The sequence below is a fragment of the Monodon monoceros genome, unplaced genomic scaffold (genome assembly GCF_005190385.1).
Source record: "Monodon monoceros isolate NGI ecotype Baffin Bay Population unplaced genomic scaffold, NGI_Narwhal_1 Super_Scaffold_12, whole genome shotgun sequence".
Lineage (NCBI taxonomy): Eukaryota > Metazoa > Chordata > Mammalia > Artiodactyla > Monodontidae > Monodon > Monodon monoceros.
In genome coordinates, this window is record NW_021703768.1 from 103,509,927 (window position 1) to 103,531,622 (window position 21,696).

The 21,696-nt window shown below is 40.3% G+C and overlaps 1 protein-coding gene across 10 annotated transcripts in view; it reads right to left on the reverse strand.

Annotated features, from left to right (window-relative positions):
- The window catches only part of ZNF608 (zinc finger protein 608), a 744,094-nt gene that overhangs the window by 168,199 nt on the left and 554,199 nt on the right, over positions 1-21,696 (reverse strand). The window contains exon 1 of one of the 10 annotated variants that reach the window (XM_029216089.1): positions 9,889-10,135. The exons of the other annotated variants lie outside the window; for them this stretch is intronic. The gene's annotated coding sequence lies outside the window, so the exon portion shown is untranslated. Of the gene's footprint in view, positions 1-9,888; positions 10,136-21,696 lie in introns of those variants that run through there. 10 annotated transcript variants of the gene reach the window in all.

Below are 21,696 nucleotides of genomic sequence, written 5' to 3' on the forward strand. Positions count from 1 at the left end.
CTTTCATAAATGTTAATTGCCCACCAAATTTCTAAAATCCTCTAAAGTCTCACCTCAGTGATTTTGGTACTTTATCTCTGGAAAATATGTCCTGCTCTTTTTATACGTCAGAGAGATATCTGCTCTGAATTGTCTCTTGTTTTAGTCCAGGCATGATGATGGTGCTGGCCTAAGCCAACTTATTTACTAATAATTTCTCCAGTGGGATAAATCTTTGGGGCCGCCACACAGGCCAGGAGCATTCCAGCTAGAGGAACCAATTTTTTCTAAGAACTGATGGTTCAGTTTTTAGGATTTTGGTGAGCTGGTTTTTAATCATAGTCATTCTTAAAAATTAAGTTATGTAAATGTACAATTGAACGAATTATACTCGAACAAAGGTAATACCTCAAAACTTACCACTTCTTATTTCCTATTACCTATCCTTTTGAGGTTATTTACATTTGACATGTCTGTAGGATGGAAATAAAATGACGTGCTATTTCATCTCTTCCCAACTCTATGTTCAGTGACATTGCCTGGGTAACTTAAAATTGGCCATCATAGGAAATCAACAAACATTACTATTTAGAGCCGCCTACCCACTCCCTCTCCCATACACTCATCCTTTCCTGCCCCCAAGAGTTGTTAAGCATTTATAAACACATTTAGCAGCTTTATATTTAAAGTTAATTGGACCAGAAAAAGAAAGCCCCATGACTTTAGCCTCTCCCACCCATACCATAGGCATTATCATTATACAGCCATACTTAGAGAAATTACCTACCCATCCCTTCATTCATTCATTCATTCAATAAATATTACTTACTGCTGTTAGTACAAAGCACTGTGCTAAACACTGTTGTAATGGAAGAAAATATACACTACACAACTCAACAAAGAAATGCTTAGTAATGGAAAGAACATGTGCTTTGGATTCAAAAGGAGGATCTGGAGTCTGAACCCAACTGTGTAGGATGACCAACCTCAGGGGTTTTCCTGTGATTGTACTGGTTTTATCACTGAAAGTCCTGCATCCCAGGAAACCATTCTGTCCTGGACAAATTGAAACATTTGGTCATGCTACAACTGTGACACTTAATGGTTTTGAAAACTTAGGCTAGTTACTTTATATCTCTGAACCTCAGTTTTCCCTTATATGGGGGAAAGAAAGCCAATTTTCAGGACTGGTGTCAGGATTAGGGTTATATGGGCACCCCATATAGAAGTGTGCCCATACATGTAGGTAATTAGAACACTGTCTCATGTATGTAATATGCTCAATGTAAGTTTTTATTACTATTCATAATAAAATGCAGAATAAAAGAGGTAAAGAACTCTTTTGTAGGAGTTGAGATTATGACTATAGATTCTAACTGAAGGTTTTAGAATGGTATAATAGAAAAGGCAGTGTCTGACTTTGACCATTAGAATACAAACTGCCCTTACCCCGTTATCAAACTATATCCTGCATATTCTGATGCTGCTTCATTGCTTTCCAGAATTTGACATCCTGATTTTCAGGTCCTCACCAACCTTACCATGAAAACCAGGCTACTCCTTTCCACTTCTGCTCTAACTAGCTCAGGGCCTGCTCTTCTTTAACGCCTGCGGCTGGGCGGGATAAAGCAGGTATTTAAATCCCAGTCTCAGAAAACTGTCAATAAAATGGTGTGTTCAGCTTGTATATCGGTGAAATAAAATTCATTGGGAAAAAGGAAGATGTTAATACCTACACTGCAGATTCTCAGTGAGGCTTAAAACGTATGAAAAGTTCCCAAACATTAGTAGGCACTCAAGAAATGCTAAATAATATTTTCCACTTCTGCTTAGTTGCTTTCCGAAGTCTCAACAGCCAATAAAATGTTATGCATTGAGTATGTTCTTGATACTGTGAAAATGTGAAAGCCTTTCACTTAATGATGTTATTAGGCTAGAGATAAAGGTTCAAAATAACTTAAAGATCTTGAAAAGGAAAGAAACACAATGTTTTGTTCTGGGGGATGAAAAAGTCCACAGAGAGGCTGATTAAAACACCGACAGTGGGCATTTAAAACTATAAATGGAATATAAGTAAAGCATCACTGTTGTTTGAAAGCCTTTTACATATGTGGGTACAGACATAATTTTGAATAGACATTAAAGTAAGACACATATGCAAATGTCCATCGATCTCACTGCTGGGGAAGTGGCTTCAAAATAAGTCTTATATTGTTTTTCATTTTATTTTATTTATTTATTTTAAAATTTTATTTTATTTATTTTTAAAATTTACTTTATTTATTTTTAAAATTTATTTTATTTATTTTTAAAATTTACTTATTTTTAAAATTTATTTTATTTATTTATTTTTGGCTGCATTGGGTCTTCATTGCTGTGTGCGGGCTTTCTCTAGTTGTGGCGAGCAGCGGCTACTCTTCATTGCAGTGCGTGGGCTTCTCATCGCGGTGGCTTCTCTTGTTGCAGAGCATGGACTCTAGGCAGGCGGGCTCCAGTAGTTGTGGCTTGTGGACTCTAGAGTGCAGGCTCAGTAGTTGTGGCACACGGGCTTAGTTGCTCTGCAGCATGTGGGATCTTCCCCAAGCAGGGCTCGAACCCATGTCCCTGCGTTGGCAGGCGGATTCTTAACCACTGCACCACCAGGGAAGCCAAGGCTTATATTGTTAACCTCCTTCCTTCAAGGGAAATTACTCTTATTATTCTTATTTTGTGCTTGATATTATAAAATTCTGATAACGGATGCTGAAAGTTCACTCCTCCTTTTGGGAAAACTGTGAGAAAACTGAATGACTCCTTGGAGAAAAACCTTTGGTGACGAGGTTGCAGATCTGGTATCTTAGCCAGCCTCCAAGATGGCTCCCAATGACGTCTACCTCCTGGTATTAACATCCTTCTGCAGTCTCCTCCTACACTGAATCAGAGCTGCTCTGTGCGGCCAAGAAGTACTGTAAAAGTGTTGGTGGATGATTTCTGAACCTGCATCATGCAAGTGGGGTTGCCAGATGACATACAGTATGCCCAGTTAACTTTGAATTTCAGAAACCACCAAAACCAATTTTCATATAAATATGTCCCCAATATTGCATGAGCCATATCAACACTAAAAAATTATTTATTGCTTATCTGAAATACAAATTTAACTGGGTGTCCTGTATTTTCACTCGCTGGATCTGGCAACCCTTTTGCGAAGGGCAGTTCAGCGTCTATCTTCTTCTCTTGGAGAGTTAATCGTCTTGTGAGGAGGCTCAAGCAGCCTGGTGGGTAGGAACGGAGACCTCCTACCGCCCGTCAGCACCAACTTGCTGCCTGGGTCAGAGAGTCACCTTGGAACCACTTTTATGCTTCAGGTATCTCTTTATGTAACAAAATTTGCCTCACTTCTGATCTGTTTATGTCTTTAGTGGATACTCTAGACTATGGATTCCATTAAAACAGAGACATACCCATTTCTGATCCTTATTATGTTCAAGTACCCAATATAGCACAGGGCCAGGCACTTGTAGTTTCAGTTTTGTTAAAGGGAGTAAAACGGAGTTCAGAGTTTTTTGCGGTACCCGGGCCTCTCACTGTTGTGGCCTCTCCCGATGCGGAGCGCAGGCTCCGGACGCGCAGGCTCAGTGGCCATGGCTCACGGGCCCAGCCGCTCCGTGGCATGAGGGATCTTCCCGGACCGGGGCACGAACCCGTGTCCCCTGCATCGGCAGGCGGACTCTCAACCACTGCGCCACCAGGGAAGCCCAGAGCCTCACTTTTGACATCTGTAGAATGGAATAAAAATGGTGTCCACCATATAGGGTTGGTGCGAAGACTGAATGAGTTAATAGGCTTAGAAATGTGCCTGGTACGTAAGAAGTGCTCAGTACACAAGGGAAGAGTGTTCCTTTATCGCAATGTTTAACGTGTATCATAACTACAGGGAGGACTTGTTAAGATTCTAATTACTGGGACCCAACCTCCTTATTTTCTGATTCAGTGGGTCTGGGTGTGACTAGATGATACTGATGCTGCTAATTTTGGGACTGAGCCACTGCTTTGGCTTAGTGCTTTCAAGCACTAAGTATGACCGTGGCTATACTGGGAGAGTGCCTTCCCACTTCTCTTTATAAATGATTCGTGCTGCCTGGGCACAGACCTCAGCCCAGGCAGAGCTGTCAAGAGTATGGAGTCTGATTTCTCTTAACACAAGCAGGCACAGACGTCTCTGATTTTTTTCTGGCTGTAATCAATATCTCTAGACCAAGGGATGCTCTATACTAGCAGGAAGTCTGAAACAGGAGAAAGACAGCAGCCTCCGTTCTAAATTCAGAGATGAGTTCTGTTCAAATACTACCATTATTGCTGATTCCTGGACCCTGGTCTCAGTCTGCTTGAAAGCTAAGTGCATACATTCAGCTGAAATCCTCACTGTGCTCCAATGTGGGAAGAAATTTTATAGTAGATGGTGAACAATGCTGCAGTGGATCAGAAACAAACATTTGTTGTTCTCCTAAGTGGCACAGGTTTAAAGCATTAAACAAACAAATCTAAAAGTGTTCCCTGTCATTAAATGCCTTTCTAAGACACAAACTCATCCCCCAAAGCAGTGTAGGGATGGAAAAACTTTTCTTCTCCTCTCTTAGATTCTTTCAATGGGGCCTGTGAATTAAACTAAAAATGACAGATTAACAGGAGAAAAGGCATACACATTTTGTCAACATTTTTTACATGCATGGGGACTTCAAAAGAAAGAAGTAAAAACCCAAAGAGGTGGTTAGACCCAGTGGCTTATGTATCATTTTAACAAAGGACAATAAATTTCAGAGAATGACTAGACAAAGGAGAAGAGGGGTACGGGTTTGGGCTTCTAGGAGCAGTAAATTTGGGGAAGGTGACTAGGAGATGTATGGCAGATAAGGACTGTTTAGTAAGGTTTGTTATGCAGCTCAAGTTGTCTGCAATGATAAGAGTCAGAAAATTTTCATTTAAATACACTGTGAATAGCCACCTTTTAATTATTAAAGTGTTAGAGGTTTTTCAGTTGTATATGGTCAACAAAATTTTCTTACTTTCATCCTTGGTAATTTACACATCCATCTGCCATTCGTTCAGACAGCATTCATGAAGCAATTTCTCTGTGCTTTGTGCACACAGTGATTATTTAATAGTGCCTATTTAATCTAAATTATAATGAGTCTGGAGGGGAGGGATAAATTGGGAGATTGGGATTTACATATACATACTACTATATATAAAACAGATAACTAATAAGGATCTACTGTATAGCACAGGGAACTCTACTCAATACTCTGTAATGACCTATATGGGAAAAGAATCTAAAAAAGAGTGGATATATGTATATGTATAACTGATTCACTTTGCTGCACAGCAGAAAGTAACACAACATTGTAAATCAACTATACTCCAATAAAAACTTTAAAAAAATAGATTATAATGGATCTTACTAAATACTTTTTATGATCCTCAACTTTCATGTCTCTTGGCTTTAAAAACGCAAGCCTAATTTTTAATGTACTAAATAATGTAAATTTCACTTCCTTTCCATCATTTCTTCAAGAAATGAGGGTTAAAAATGAAAATCTTTGTTCTTAGCAGTTACTTACTGTCTGAAGAAAAACAATTAGGACCTTCTACATGGAAAATCAAAAATACATCTAACGAAAATAAAGAGAAGTCTAAATTATGATTTACTGCTTATGAAAATGACTTCGTCTATGAAATGAAGTTTAGTAATCTCAATGAATACAGTAATTTAAGCAAATTTTGCATTAAGCATGAATCATCATAAGAATTTTCTATTGTGACATTGGAAGATTTTAATGGCCATTTGTTTTAAAGCAAGTCTCTGAAAAGAACTGGTCAAATGCCAGAGCTGTTTGTGATGACAAAATGCTCACAATGAATCGTTTTGGAAGAAAACACTAAACACCAGTTTTTGTTTTTGAAACTAGTTTGTGTAAGTACAAGACATATTCCAATATCTGTAAATCATCTTCTCTGACCATAAACTTAAAAAAAAACCAATTTTAACTTTTCTAGTCTGTGCTTTTCAGAGCTTTCTAAATCGTCTACCTACGTTCTTTGTGGCAGCAAAGAGCTGAGTCATGTATTATTACTGCTACTGAAACAACACTCCTTCACATTTCTTATTATGCAAATGTGCAATGCTTTGTTGATTGGTTTAAGCTTTTTAGTTCTTCACACTGGTCATACGATTGTGACCAGTAAAAAAAAAAATAAGTAAAAAAAAATATGATTTTTACTTCCCTGGGCTCCACGTTGATTTAACAAAGATAACCTGTGTTAAAATTATAATTGCCTGTGTTTCAAGTAATGTTATGTATAATATGATCACATAAAATCAATGAGAATACAAAGTAATTTTGTCTGATTTCAAAAATGAATAAGATGGCTGCCAATTTTCATATAGCAAAACATGTATCTTTATTTGATTAAATAGTTTTAGAGTTGTATTTATGGATTGTAAGCACAGTAGAAAACCAGGGGAAGGCATAATCATTTATTTTTGAGGGCTTTAATTTTGCTTCTGATTTGTATGCCTTACTCATTTTAGACTTACAAACGTGGATGGTCTCAGGACCAAACCCAGGGTCTGATGCTTATACAGTTTTGGGAACCCTTTTTAGGAAACAAGTCTAAAAGATAGTTTACTTCTGCAAAATTTACAGAAATAGATGATCTCATGAACTTGATTAGGGCTCCTCACCAAGCCGTGAAAGGGGCCCATTCTATCATGCAAGTGATGAGTTTGAAGTTTAAGCTTCATTCTCTTCACAGTAAATACACCTCTGGACTTATATACACAGCAGAACTGGGACATGAAGTTGAAGTAATCTACCCATCAAAACCACAGTGTGATTGATTTATGTAAGGCTTGTGGAAATCAGTTTTACGTTTCAGTCATATTATGAGAAAAAAAAATCATATATCTATATTAATGGACTGGTAAAAGATCTTTGCTAAGCATATGGAGAGAGCTTTGTGGGATCACCACATCACTGATTTGCTTCTACCAGGAGGACTGCTTGGTGACTGACCGTTATCATGATTATTTAAAAAAAAATTAAAAATTAAATAACAGTTAATTTTGGTTTTGTTATATGCACCTCATCTAAGATCTTCAAACTTTTTGGTTGTATCACACAGCAAATTACTTTATTTGATTGCATTTATGGACAAATAAGTAATAATACAAGGTAATTTGTATTGTGGGCAAAACACAGCAGAGAAAAACCAACGCTTACTATAATCAGAGATCGAAGAAATCCTTAAATCCATTGTGATGTGGAGATTTCACAGAAATGGTGGAATTGTTTTATGGCTAGGGTAGGCACCTGTTATAAGCAGCAGAAACCATTTCAATACAGATGGGAGCATCAATTTTGGAAATAACAAATAGAAAAGTTCCAATAAAATAGAAGGTTCCTGTAAAGGAGATTCATGGATGACCCTTTGAAGAGTTAAATAAAGGTCACATTACTATAAGAAAAGGCTTTGAAAGTCATACTAAAATCTGAGTTTTAAATTAGGAGTTTAAGGGACTTCCCTGGTGGTCCAATGGCTAAGAATCCGCCTGCCATTTCAGGGGACATGGGTTCGATCCCTGGTCCGGGAAGATCCCACATGCCACGGAGCGACTAAGCCCGTGCACCACAACTACTGAGCCTGTGCTCTAGAGCGTGCAAGCCACAACTCCTGTGCCCCACGTGCCTAGAGTCCATGCTCTGCAACAAGAGAAGCCACTGCAATAAGCCCATGCACTGCAACAATGAGTAGCCCCTGTTCGCCGCAACTAGAGAAAGCCTGCTTGCAGCAGTGAAGACCCAACGCAGCCAAAAATAAATAAGATAAATAAATTTATTGAAAAAAATGATAAGTTTAAGATGAACATATACACACTACTATATATAAAAGAGATAACCAGGGCTTCCCTGGTGGCGCAGTGGTTGAGAGTCTGCCTGCCGATGCAGAGGACACGGGTTCGTGCCCCGGTCCGGGAAGATCCCACATGCCGCAGAGCGGCTGGGCCCGTGAGCCATGGCCGCTGAGCCTGCGCGTCCGGAGCGCGTGCTCCGCAACGGGAGAGGCCACAACAGTGAGAGGCCCGCGTACCGCAAAAAAAAAAAAAAAAAAGAGATAACCAACAAGGACTTATTGTATAGCACAGGGAAATATAATCAATATTTTGTAATAACCTATAAGGGAAAAGAATCTGAAAAAGAGTATATATATATCTGAATCACTATGCTGTGCACCTGAAACTAGCATGATATTGTAAATCAACTATACTTCAATGAAAAAAAAAAAGGCCCCACTGGTGTGGAAAAAATAGATAAATAATTTTTAACAATAATAATAAAATAAAATCTGAGTTTTTGCGGGCCTCTCACTGCTGTGGCCTCTCCCGTTGCGGAGCACAGGCTCCGGACGCGCAGGCTCAGCGGCCATGGCTCACGGGCCCAGCCGCTCCGCGGCATGTGGGATCTTCCCGGACCGGGGCACGAACCCGTGTCCCCTGTATCGGCAGAACGGACTCTCAACCACTGCGCCACCAGGGAAGCCCTAAAATCTGAGTTTTAATGTCAGTGGTTGTCAAAGCTTGAGCTCTAGATCAGCAGGTTATATATGTAAGCTCTCAGGCCCCATCCCAGTCCTACCAGATCTGAAACTCCGGGGAGGGTCCCAACAGTCTGCTTTAACAAGCCCTCCCTCCGGGTAGAGAACCAATGCTCTAAATTACTGTAAGCCACGGAAGATTTCCGAAAGGAACGTAATGCTTATAAAGCGGTGTTTCTGAAGATTAAGCTGGCAACTGTGGGTGAGATAGATTGGATAGAGAAAGGATTGGAGGCAGGCAAGTCTGTTTTCTTAACGTAATGTCTTAATTAGCATCATATATATAAATTATAATACCTGCTGCTGAATTCCAAAGCCGTTCTTTGTCAGAGTTTTAGCATCTTCATTTTATGGTACAACATATTAAATTGTGGCAATATACCTTAGTGAGCCAGCTTTAAATTATTTAACAATCAATTAAATGCTTTCATTTTATTATCGTGAAAGTTAATTTAATAACTTGTAGCTAGTAACTAGTACGAGGAAACGCCATCTTTTACACAAAATACAATAAAAATTCAGCAACCTTATAAACGCAAATCAGAAAGATAGGAGGACCATTTTTATGTAATGAATTTGGGTGTTTTAAGGGAGTTTTAAAAGATACTCTCCTTCCCTAGACATGATAACTTCAAATAAACATGTGTGAACTCGCAGTATTATAGGATATTTAAGAGAGAGAAGGGGGATGGGGGGAGGGGATGGAGAGGAGAGAGCTAATGGTTATTTTGAGTAGTGAATGAGAGAGTAAGGGAGCAGAGGAGTGACAAAAAGAAGAAAAATGCAGCCAGAAAGTATAAAAGAATGTGCCTCAAAAATCACTCAAATCCATCAGCTGTTGGGTCTCAGTGAATCATCAGAGCAGGACCCAATCTGGCTCTAAGTGCGGGGTAATGAGTACCACCTATGACAGCCCAGCTGCAGAGAACTTACGCTTCTGCGCCTTGGGGCAAAAAATGACTCTAATGCTGCTGGACGGCTGCCCTTTAAGTGTTTTCTTAAGTTTGAAATCTTGGCACTTTTTATATACCCATCCACAGAAAACCTGCTATGTGAGAAACACGCAGAAAATGTACTTATGGAACCCCATGTGTGACGTGATATTGTTTACATAAGGCTTACACAATTTGAGAATAACGCAATTTGACAGAAGAGACAGGTTGATGAAATGCCTGTGGTATCTTTTTTTTTTCTTTTTTTTTGGCATTACAGTTGAGTGGGTAGAATATAACCATGGGAAAGCCGAGAGCTGGCCCCGATTCCTGGCTCTGTTACCGACATCCCGTGTGATTCAGGACAAGAGACACGGCTTCAACCCCACGTTCATTATCCAGGAGGACCTGAGGGGAGATGGGTGTAAGGGTTGGTACAGGGCTCCAACATCCTCGTTTTTCATCAGATTAGAAGGTTATCCAGTAGACAACATCCAAGCCACATGTGCCCCTGCCAATCTCCCCTCAGGTCAGGCAGTAAAAAGAGAGCTTCTCATCAAGACCAAACCTTGAGTATTGTTAATGTTGGAACTGTGTAGGGCAGCTGGTCATGGAAGCAGGGTAGAGGCCTGGGAGAGTGTGATAAGAAAGGTTTGGAAATGGGTCAGACGCAGGCATAAGTGCCCCAAAGCATGAGGCAAGCTGCAAGGGCCTGGAGCCACAGAAGAGACCCAGAATCAGAACACACATGCGGGTTCCATGCAAAAATCAAAGCAGTGAGATAAATTGTGGAGGTGGTCAGGGGCCAGAGCCCAAGGTAGGGAATAATACTACTACTCATTCACATATGCCCAGAGCTCAGCATGTGCCAGGCACAGATCTTAGCATCTGGACTGTATTAATTCATTTAATCCTGGCAGCCCACCTAAGGGGTAGTATTTTGTAACGCCCATTTTTTTAAAAAATTATTTATATTTATTTATTTATTTTTTGCGGTACGTGGGCCTCTCACTGCTGTGGCCTCTCCCGTTGCGGAGCACAGGCTCCGGACGCGCAGGCTCTGCGGCCATGGCTCATGGGCCCAGCCGCTCCGTGTAACGCCCATTTTACAGATGGGGAAACGGAGGCACACAGAGATATCACTGAGGCACACAGAGATATCACTAGGCAGAGGCTCAATGGCTGGGCATGCAGGCAAGCTGTCTGCAGGCTTGAATTTCACAGGAATAGAAGAGGAGCAAGAGGTAGCATTGTGTATGTAGATCAGAAATAAAGTATCCAGCATAAAGGTTAACTTTCTGTTCCAATCAGATGCCTCCTACATGCTTCCCATCAGAGCGCTAACCAATCACAGAACGGAAAGGCCTACAGCCCAGCAATTTGCCACATCTCGCAACCCTGAGAAAAGCAGCTGCCTGAATCTGTTTTACCACCGCCAGCCTCTTCTGCTGGTCCTGGTGCTCCGCCAGGCCCAGGAGGCAGGGGGTCGGCGGCCTCTGTGCCAGGATGGGAGAGTGGGCTCCGTCTGATTGCAAAACCATAGCCTTAACACAAGCTCTGTGTTCACTCAACAGAAAATGAAGTGGAAAGTTTGCAATTACGTAGCTTATTTGAACCAAGGAGTCATCCAAAGTGGTAATTCGACTCTCAGCCGTGAACCAAACTGGGGGAAAGAGATGAAGATGTTCACCGCACAATATAGAGGAAAACATTCACCCTGGCACACATGCACACAACCCTGTTTGAATAAAATGTAATTGGAAAAAACCTCACTTGGTTAACAGATTTGTTGAGATTCTTTTAAACTGTACTTTAAGAGCACATCAGTGGACAATTTTGAAAAATAACACTATAATACGCTGCAAATTCTCACAACACTTACAGTGATATTACAAGTGAATACATTTTTCTTTTCAGAAAGAATATAACCCACAAGGATTATGCCCTGGAACACTCATTTTTCTCTTAACTCCTTCTTCTGAAAAATGCCAATTGCTTTTCATATGAATGTCTTGTTTCTCCTTCCCTACAAGTGGGAAAAGAAATTTCAGAGCTTAAAAGTAAACTTAAAAACCAACAAAAACCTCGAACTTTGGATCAGGCCCTGGAGCATCACGAACTATCACGTAAGCTTTGGTGAGAAGTCCTGAGTTGATTAGACACATTAAACCAAGGAATTATAGAAATGAAATGGAGATTTAATCGCATAATTAGAGGTTTTTATTCTACAGATGAGGAAACTACTGCTAAAATGTCTCTCATTAGGTCATTTGCTCACAAAGCTGGGAAGTCACAGAGATGAGTCCATCCTTTCTACCATCCTCTGCTCTTGCTCTGCTACCCACTAGACTGAATTTTTTTTCTGAATATTTCTGAAGTGTTTTTTTTTCCTCCCACATATGAAGTAAACACCAGTACTCAGCTTTCCTATTTAAAAATACATGGGAAACAGGACTTCCCTGGTGTTGCGGTGGTTGAGAATCAGCCTGCCAATGCACGGGACACGGGTTCAAGCCCTGGTCCGCAACAAAGCCACCGCAGTGAGAAGCCCACGCACTGCAACAAAGAGTAGCTCCTGCTGCAAGTAGAGAAAAGGCTGCGTGCAGCAACGAAGACCCAATGCAGCCAAAAATAAATAAATAAATATATTAAAAAAATAATTTTAAAAGATCTCTTAAGCTAACTTTTAAATTCAGCTTTTCACAATTTGCTAATATAGGGTTAAGCTCTATTAATTCTTTCTTCAGATGTTGAGAACTTATGACATACCTGAACAGTGAATTTGGCATGAAACCAACATTTTACTTTTGTTAGCTCTGCAGAGTCAATATATCATATCCCCAGAAGAGAAGGTTGTGTTCCTCTTTGCCTCAAACATCATTAACAAAACTGACAGTGAAGCGCTAATTCCAGAACTGTTCCAGTTGTTACTGACGTGTAGAGTGGAAAGGACTGAGCCTTTGTCCTTGACATCTGAGCCAGATGTCAAGCTGGTTTCCACTACTGACAAATAAAAACCTGTACCGTTTGACTTGTAAAGAAGGGCCAACTGGGCTTCCCTGGTGGCGCAGTGGTTGGGAGTCCGCCTGCCGATGCAGGGTACCCGGGTTCGTGCCCCGGTCCGGGAGGATCCCACATGCCGCGGAGCAGAGGGCCCGTGAGCCATGGCCGCTGAGCCTGCGCGTCCGGAGCCTGTGCTCCGCAATGGGAGAGGCCGCGGCAGTGAGAAGCCCGCGTACCGAAAAAGAAGGGCCAACTAATCAGAACAGAGTAGGTTAGGAAAAAGTATTAAGAAACATGATTATGGCACCTTTTCAGAATTTTTTTAATCATAAAAAGGAGAAAACAGACGTCTAAGTAAAAACAAGGATGCTTTAAGGATAAATGAAAAATAAAGGTTCAGTTAGTAAGAATTCAGTCTTCCTTCCTCTTTTACTAAAAGAAATACAATATTCCTCACATTTGTTACATTGCTAAAGACAGTTGAACTTCTTTACGGTCATCTTCTCTGGGTCTGTGGGTATTTCCAGACAGGCATAGATTCCAACTTTATGCTCTGGTTTCAAAGTGAAACAAGTATGTATCCCAATGTTATGGGTTGTCTTCCATGTATGATTTTTTTTAAATGTATTTTTAATTAATTAATTTTTGGCTGCGTTGGGTCTTCGTTGCTGCATGCAGGCTTTCTCTAGTTGCAGCGAGCAGGGGCTACTCCTCTTCACTGCGGTGTGCAGGCTTCTCACTGTGGTGGCTCCTCTTATTGCAGAGCACGGGCTCTAGGCACACAGGCTTCAGTAGCTGTAGCTCGCAGGCTAGAGCGCAGGCTCAGTAGTTGTGGTGCATGGGCTTAGTTGCTCCACGGCATGTGGGAATCCTCCCAGGCCAGGGCTCGAACCTGTGTCCCCTGCATTAGCAGGTGGATTCTCAACCACTGCACCACCAGGGAAGTCTCCCATGTATGATTTTGATGGCTTCTATAGGTAGACTCAAACATCAATTTTTTAAAAACTTTTTTACAAGTTAATTAATTAATTAATTATGGCTGCAGTGGGTCTTTGTTGCTGTGTGTGGGCTTTCTCATTGCAGTGAGTGGGGCTACTCTTCGTTGCAGTGTGAGGGCTTCTCATTGCGGTGGCTTCTCTTGTTGGAGCACGGGCTCTAAGTGCGCGGGCTTCAGTAGTTGTGGCATGCAGGCTCAGTAGTTGTGGCTCGCGGGCTCTAGAGCGCAGGCTCGGTAGTTGTGGTGCTTGGGCCTTAGTTGCTCTGCAGCATGTGGGATCTTCCCGGACCAGGGCTCGAGCCTGTGTCCCCTGCATTGGCAGGCAGATTCTTAACTGCTGCACCACCAGGGAAGACCCCATCAATTTTTTTTAAAGAGGCTTTTGGAATTCCTCAATTATGATCTTCCTTTACCTTTCTGAGTGCTTGGCTATAACTGGCGATGCCGGTTGCTTACATAAGTTCAATGTTCCCACCTTCCTTCCTAATAGAACCTGGATTTTGTTTGGGGAAAAAAAATCTGTCCTGTTAGCTTTTGCACAGCAAAGGAAACCATAAACAAGATGAAAAGAAAACCCTCAGAATGGGAGAAAATATTTGCAAACGAATCAACGGACAAAGGATTAATCTCCAAAATATATAAACAGCTCATGCAGCTCAATATCAAAAAAACAAACTACCCAGTCCAAAAATGGGCAGAAGACCTAAATAGACATTTCTCCAAAGAAGACATACAGATGGCCAAGAAGCACATGAAAAGCTGCTCAACATCACTAAGTATTAGAGAAATGCAAATCAAAACTACAATGAGGTATCACCTCACACCAGTTAGAACGGGCATCATCAGAAAATCTGCAAACAACAAATGCTGGAGAGGGTGTGGAGAAAAGGGTACCCTCTTGCACTGTTGGTGGGAACGTAAATTGATACAGCCACTATGGAGAACAGTATGAAGGTTCCTTAAAAAACTAAAAACAGAATTACCATATGACCCAGCAATCCCACTACTGGGCATATACCCAGAGAAAACCATAATTCAAAAAGACACATGCACCCCAATGTTTATTGCAGCACTATTTACAATAGCCAGGACATGGAAGCAACCTAAATGCCCATCGACAGACGAATGGATAAAGAAGATGTGGTACATATATACAATGGAATATTACTCAGCCATAAAAAGGAACGAAATTGGGTCATTTGTTGAGACGTGGGTGGATCTAGAGACTGTCATACAGAGTGAAGTAAGTCAGAAAGAGGAAAACAAATATTGTATATTAACGCATATATGTGGAACCTAGAAAAATGGTACAGATGAACCGGTTTGCAGAGCAGAAATTGAGACATAGATGTAGAGAACACACGTATGGACACCAAGGGGGGCAAACAGCGTGGGGTGGTGGTGTGATGAATTGGGCAATTGGGGTTGACATGTATACACTGATGTGTATAAAACTGATGACTAATAAGAACCTGCTGCATAAAAAAAAAAATATATATATATATATAATTCAAGTCATCCAAAAAAAATTACATCATCTCGGTGTGTAGTACTATATTAGAGATAATAGTTCCCACATCATTAAATATCGCTAGTGATGTAGCTAACATTAAAAATTCTAACAATGTGATCATAGGCTTCCTCAATGAAGAATCCAGCCTGGGATATAAATTCACTGAAATTATGATATGCTCGGGTAGGAGATTTTGCAAGCAAATGAGGCAACAGCTTTTGGAGGCATCTTCAAAAGACAGTACAAAAGGCCATTGGTGGGGCTTCCCTGGTGGTGCAGTGGTTGAGAATCTGCCTGCTAATGAAGGGGACACGAGTTCAAGCCCTGTTCTGGGAAGATCCCACATGCCACGGAGCAACTCGTCCCGTGAGCCACAACTACTGAGCCTGCGCGTCTGGAGCCTGTGCTCCGCAACAAGAGAGGCCGCGATAGTGAGAGGCCCGCGCACTGCGATGAAGAGTGGCCCCTGCTTGCTGCAACTAGAGAAAGCCCTTGCATAGAAACGAAGACCCAACGCAGCCAAAATAAATAAATTAATAATTTTTTTAAAAAAGAGTAGCTATTATCATCATTGAAGGGAAGTAAAAACTTCAAAAAAAAAAAAAAAGGCCATTGGTGAGAAAGAACACATATTTCAACCCTCTTTGAATCCTGTGTATTCAAATTTTTAAATTAAAATGTATCTTAATGTCAGCATAAAAAAACATTCTCACTGTGTTCATGTATTCTTTTCTGTAATTCAATTAGCATTCTTGGTAGTAATGCTTTGAACTCTTTTTCTGGTAAATTATCTATTTCTGTTTATTAGTTGTTTTTTTCAGGTGTTTTCCCTTGTTCTTTCATTTGAAATAAATCCGTCTGTCTTCTCAAAAAAAAAAAAGTGAACAGGCAAGTGACAGATAGGAAAATGTATTCACAAAATATATATCTAACAAGGACTTCTATCCAGAATTTATAAAGAACTCCTACAAATCAATAACAAAAAAGATTGACAATCCAATACAAAAAGTGGGCAAAGGAACAGATACTTCCTAAAAAGGCAGTCTAAATGACTAATATGTACATGAAAAGGTGCCCAACGTCATTATTAATCAGGAAAATGCAAATTAAACCATAATAATTTACTCAGGAAGGTCAAAGTTACCTACCAGGAAGGCTAAAATAATCTCAAGTGTTGTTGAGGATGTGGAATGATGGAGCACTCATATGCAGCTTGCGGGAATTTAAGTCGGTTCAGCTACACTGGAAAACTATACCATACACCTGTACATTTACCTAACCTATCACCCAGTAATTCCACTTCTAGGTATGTACTCAAGAAAAAGGAATGCAGTTGTTCACCAAATGATACATACAAGTATGTTCACAGCAACTTCATGCAGAAAAGCCAAATATTAGAAACAATGAAATAACCACCAACAATAGAATAAATACGTTGTAGCCTATTCATATAACGAATATGAAACAACAATGAGAAGAATGAACTCCTGACATATCCAATAACATGGACAACACTCACAGACAAAATATGGAGCTATAGACACCAGACACAAAAGAGAATATACTATTGATTCCTATTTGTACAATATCAAAAAGGAAAACAAATCCATTGGTCAAAGTAGCTGTTACCTTTGTGGATGAATACACACTGGAAAAGGGGATACAATGGAGATGCTGAAAATGTTTTATCCCTTCTTAGTGATGTTTATAAGTTTGCATATAAAAATTAAAGTCCATGCTTCCCCCCCCCCAAAAAAAAATCTGTCCTGTTGAAAACTGTTCCCCTCAGGCTTTCTTCACCACCCTCCTTACCATCACTCTCACTACTTTTCACCCCACCTCACTTTGTAGCTAAAGGTGGCCACGTGATGGTTTGGGTCACCAGTATGTAAGTGGGGATTGCTGGGTAGAGCTTCTAAGCAAAAACGCTTTAGAAAGGAAGCTGACTCAACTGGTGGCTGGCCTTGGCTTTCCGCTTCTTGCTGGAAATGGGGTATGAAGTTGGGGTGGAGCAGCCATCTTGGCACCCTTTGAGGGCTCTCCGTGAGGATGTGCTGAAGAGAAATAGAAAAGACCCTGGATCCCTACTGGCTGACTGGGGCCACAATGTCAGCTCTTGACAGCTTACTTCCAGACTTGCGGTTATATTAAAATAATGACAATAGTGGTAATCATGCCATCAATTTGTTTAAGCACTCTCCTTTCAGCTTCCTGTTAGTTACAGACAAGCTTACTTCCTACTCATGGGAATATTTTATTTCAAAAAAAAAATTATTATTATTATTTTGCCTCAAATTTACATTTATTCATTGTCAAGATACGTGTACCAAAGCAGTACAAGTGTATCCAAGGTGACTTGAAGCATGATTAACATTTTGGTCAAATCTCAAAGGGAAAAAATTACGTAACAGCTCATCTCTCTTCCCATTCATTCTTTTTTTTAACATCTTTATTGGAGTATAACTGCTTTACAATGGTGTGTTAGTTTCTGCTTTATAACAAAGTGAATCAGCTATACATATACATATATCCCCATATCTCCTCCCTCTTGTGTCTCCCTCCCACCCTTCCTATCCCACCCTTCTAGCTGGTCATAAAGCGCCGAGCTGATCTCCCTGTGCTATGTGGCTGCTCCCCACTAGCTATCTGTTTTACATTTGGTAGTGTACACAGGTCCATGCCACTCTCTCACTTCGTCCCAGCTTACCCTTCCCCCTCCCCGTGTCCGCAAGTCCATTCTCTAGTACGTCTGCGTCTTTATTCCATGGGAATAGTTTAGAGCAGGAAATTCAAAAGCAAAATACACTAGAGCCTTTAATGAATGGTATTTCCCTAGGCTAACTTGCTTAATTATGAGGATGTTTAGTTAATATACAAATTATGAAGCTTTGAATAATTGGCTTTGATCAGCATCCTCATTATTATCATTAAGGAGGTTTTTATTCAGGACTCATTTGCATGGGAAGCTTTCTCAGCTATTTACCTGGTGAATGGTTTTCTGTATTGGAAGCCTGTCTCCAGCTTGGAAATCACTGAGGAGAGTCTGGAGTCTTCAGTACGATTATAGCAAGAGAAGAGTTTTATAAATGAGTGACTTTCTCAGAGGTGCTGCAGCAAGTTGAAGCTGTCTTCATGAGAGTTGTTACAAATGATCTTTAACTGAGACTAGTTATTTGTAAAAATCTGATATGACTTAATATCTTTTTATATAAAAGGAAATTCAAAGTTGTCAATTATTATATGGTTTGTAATAATATCATTCTTATCCCCATTCGTATATACTTCCTTCAGTGGGATAGAAGATGATGGAGTTACAGTGAGCAAGCTGGGAATTTCTTTTCACTCTGGGCATGCCCATGGGTGTTTCACATTGTGAATATCATCTGTTCTATTTCTTGAAGCAGAAAAAAAAAAAAAAAAAGAAGTTGAGAACTGCTTTATACACGAAGAACAAACCCCCCTAATGAGTACCTCTGGCAGCACCCAGACAGCCCATGGGAGCTCTGTTCTAGATATTCTCAACAGGCATGGAGTGTGCTGGGGGGTAATAACCCTTCAGGGATGTATCATTATCTCAAGGGTGAGGGCTTAGAGCTTTTTATGTGTACCAGAAGTGGTATCAAATTAAAAGTTGAGAAAAATTGCTGGAGAGCCTTCATTTAGTATGTTTCTCTCAGCCTATGTCCAGTTCAAAAATTGGTAGTAGTGGCCTGAATCTTCACTGAATTGAGAAGTTTTATGAGGCTATGTTCAGGCCCAGTACGGGGTGAGTACAGTGATTGTCTCCCTGGCCTTTGGGCATGGCTCCCCATGTCCCACTGGTACCTCCTTACCCTTTTGCTTACTAGGGCATTTAGGTTGAAGTCATCTCCATTAACCTGTGTAAACAACCTTGGCCAATTCTTCTGCACTGCCAGCACATTTGGGCGCTCTGGATTAGCTGGGATTAGTTTCAGCAGCAAATACTAGTGAGCTCTCAAAGGACAGTGGCTTAAACAATACAAAAGTTTAATTCTCTTTTAAGTAAAGTAAATCTGGAAGTAGTGAGTCAAGGACTGGCATGGTTCCTTCTAGTTTTCTGCTCCATTTTCCTTATGAGGGGGTTTACATTTTTTATATTCTGTATAGCAGGATGAGGAAAGACAAAAGAAAGAAAGAAAGAAAGAAAGAAAGAAAGAAAGAAAGAAAGAAAGGTTTAGTCCCTGCCTTGTAGGGAAACTTTCCGTAAATACTATATAACACTTTGGTTTCGTATCATTGGCCCGAACTTCATCACACGGTCACATCTAACTGAAAGGGTGGCAGAAAAACAGAGCCCTCTGTCTGCGTTCTTAGATGCACTCAGATAAAGTCAGGATTCTGTTACTAAATAACTGGAGAATGATTACCGGGAAGCAATAGCTGTTGTTGCCGCCATTTGCAAATAACTGTAATTAACAGTATGGCTATTTGTAAATGCACTGATTTCAACATATGGGCTGTAACCCTTGTCTCATTTAGCACCTGAAATGCTTTCTCCACTTCCAAGGATTTATGGAAGCCAGATGGCGGCCAGTTACCAGCCATAGGGGTTTAAGTTTTCTCCACTGCTTTTGTTTATCTTGATTCTGTAGATGAAAGGGCTCTAATTTATCTTTTTGTTCTCCCAGGCCCCATTCCATTTAGTGGAATTGCTTTTCAGATAGGATACACGTCTTCCTCCCCTGTCATGTTGGATGCCTGCTTATTTCTGACGATTATTAGGGTGCTCTTCATGTGTACACCCCTTTCAGGGGCCCATTCCAGTGGCTTGATCATGACATGTACTAAAGAGCTCTGGTGTTTAACTAGACAAGGAAAAAAAATGCCAAACCAGTGAAAAGTAGTTTTAATATCTCCTAGCTGGATAAAGAATACACCTTAGGGATTATTAGTAGCAATTATTAGGCACAGGTGAACCTCTTGTTGCAGAAGGAGTGATGACGTCCTCTCGGTACTTTCTCAAAGAGCCAGAATTCTAGAGCACCTCCCTATCCAGTGACCCACAGTGGCCCATCAATGAGGAGTCGTAATAGGCTAAACAACTGGACTATTTAATTCCACATTTCCTGGCTTCTAATGGTAGATTTTGGTATTTAAAAGACTTTTTTGGAGTGGTTCTATTCCTCGAAGGGATAGGATTTTGAGAATAGATTAAGGTTTGAAGGAGTGATAATCCTGAGAATAAAAATAACATGTATACCTATCAAGACAATTAAAAAAAATTCTTTTTCTCTGATTCATTCAACCACTGAGAGAGTTGTGGTGGTGTAATTTATTTATTTTTGGACATTTTTAATAGAACAGTACCTTTTTCACTGGGATGGGACTTTAAGAGATTTTGCTATCTTAAAAGATTAGAAGTCTTTTTATTTTGTTGTTAAGATCATGATGCTGAAGGCACCATGTTGCCACAAGAGTAGAGACATGTTTTAACAACTGCTCAACAATTCCCACATGGCTCTCTTTGATTCAACTCAATGCAGTTCACTGCAATAAATCAATGGAATTCAATTTAATTAAATACTTACCAGTTCTATGGAGGGGGTAAAAAGACACCATTTTATTTAGGACATACACATATATGCACCAAGAGAAAAAATATGAGACAGGCTACATCTCAATGCCAAGATGTTCGTAACAGGACATCATTATATCTGTATCATAGTATTTATTTTACTTTCAGTTGGATTTGTGGAAAGGAGTCCCTGAAAGACCCTCAGGAGATTGTACCTGATGGCACATCTATATTCAGCATACTCCTTTGCAAAGGTGACAACCTGAGTACAGAGTTATTTACAAAGAAGTCAGTACACCATCAAAATCTTATTTATGCATGCAGAATACTATATATAAATTAATGTTAATGGTAGTTGTCAGTGGGTTGGGGGATTTTAGTGCCTTTACTTTATCTCTTACACTTTTCTGTATTGTTGGAATTATTTACAACGAATTTGCATTATTTATCTATTATGAAAATGTAAATGCAATAGATGACATTTTCCATCATTGTTAAAGAAATCTGGGTATTAAATTAATGATGTCTTCGAAAGAGGTCACAGCCATCACTTAATATTTTGCTTTGTTCATCCTCTTTTTTCAGTATTCTACCCAGTTCTCTAAAATAATTGAGGAAAGAAGACCTACTAAAATAAGCATAATGCGATGAGGGGTTCAAGATGGTGGCAGAGGAAGATCTTGAACGCACCTCCTCCCAGGGACACAGCAAATCTACAACTACATATGGAATAATTCTCTCTGAAAAAGACCTGAAAACTGGATGAACAGAGTCTCCACAACAAAGGGTAAAAGGACACAGATGGGTAGGAGAAACAGAGATATGGCCACATCAAGGGAAAAAATGACATCCCAGGTGCGGCGATCCACAATTGGGAACAATCACAAAGGTATAGTTAATTTTCCTGAGGAGCAAGGGATTTGAGCTCCACATCAGGCACCCCAACTCATAGATCTTGCACAGGAGAGATGAGTCCCCCAAATACCTGGCTTTGAAAATCAACAGGGAACACATACAGGAAAACTATGGAACCACAGGGAACAAAAAAACCCACTCTTAAAGGGCTCATGTGCAAACTCACCTGACCTGAAAAGCAGCACAA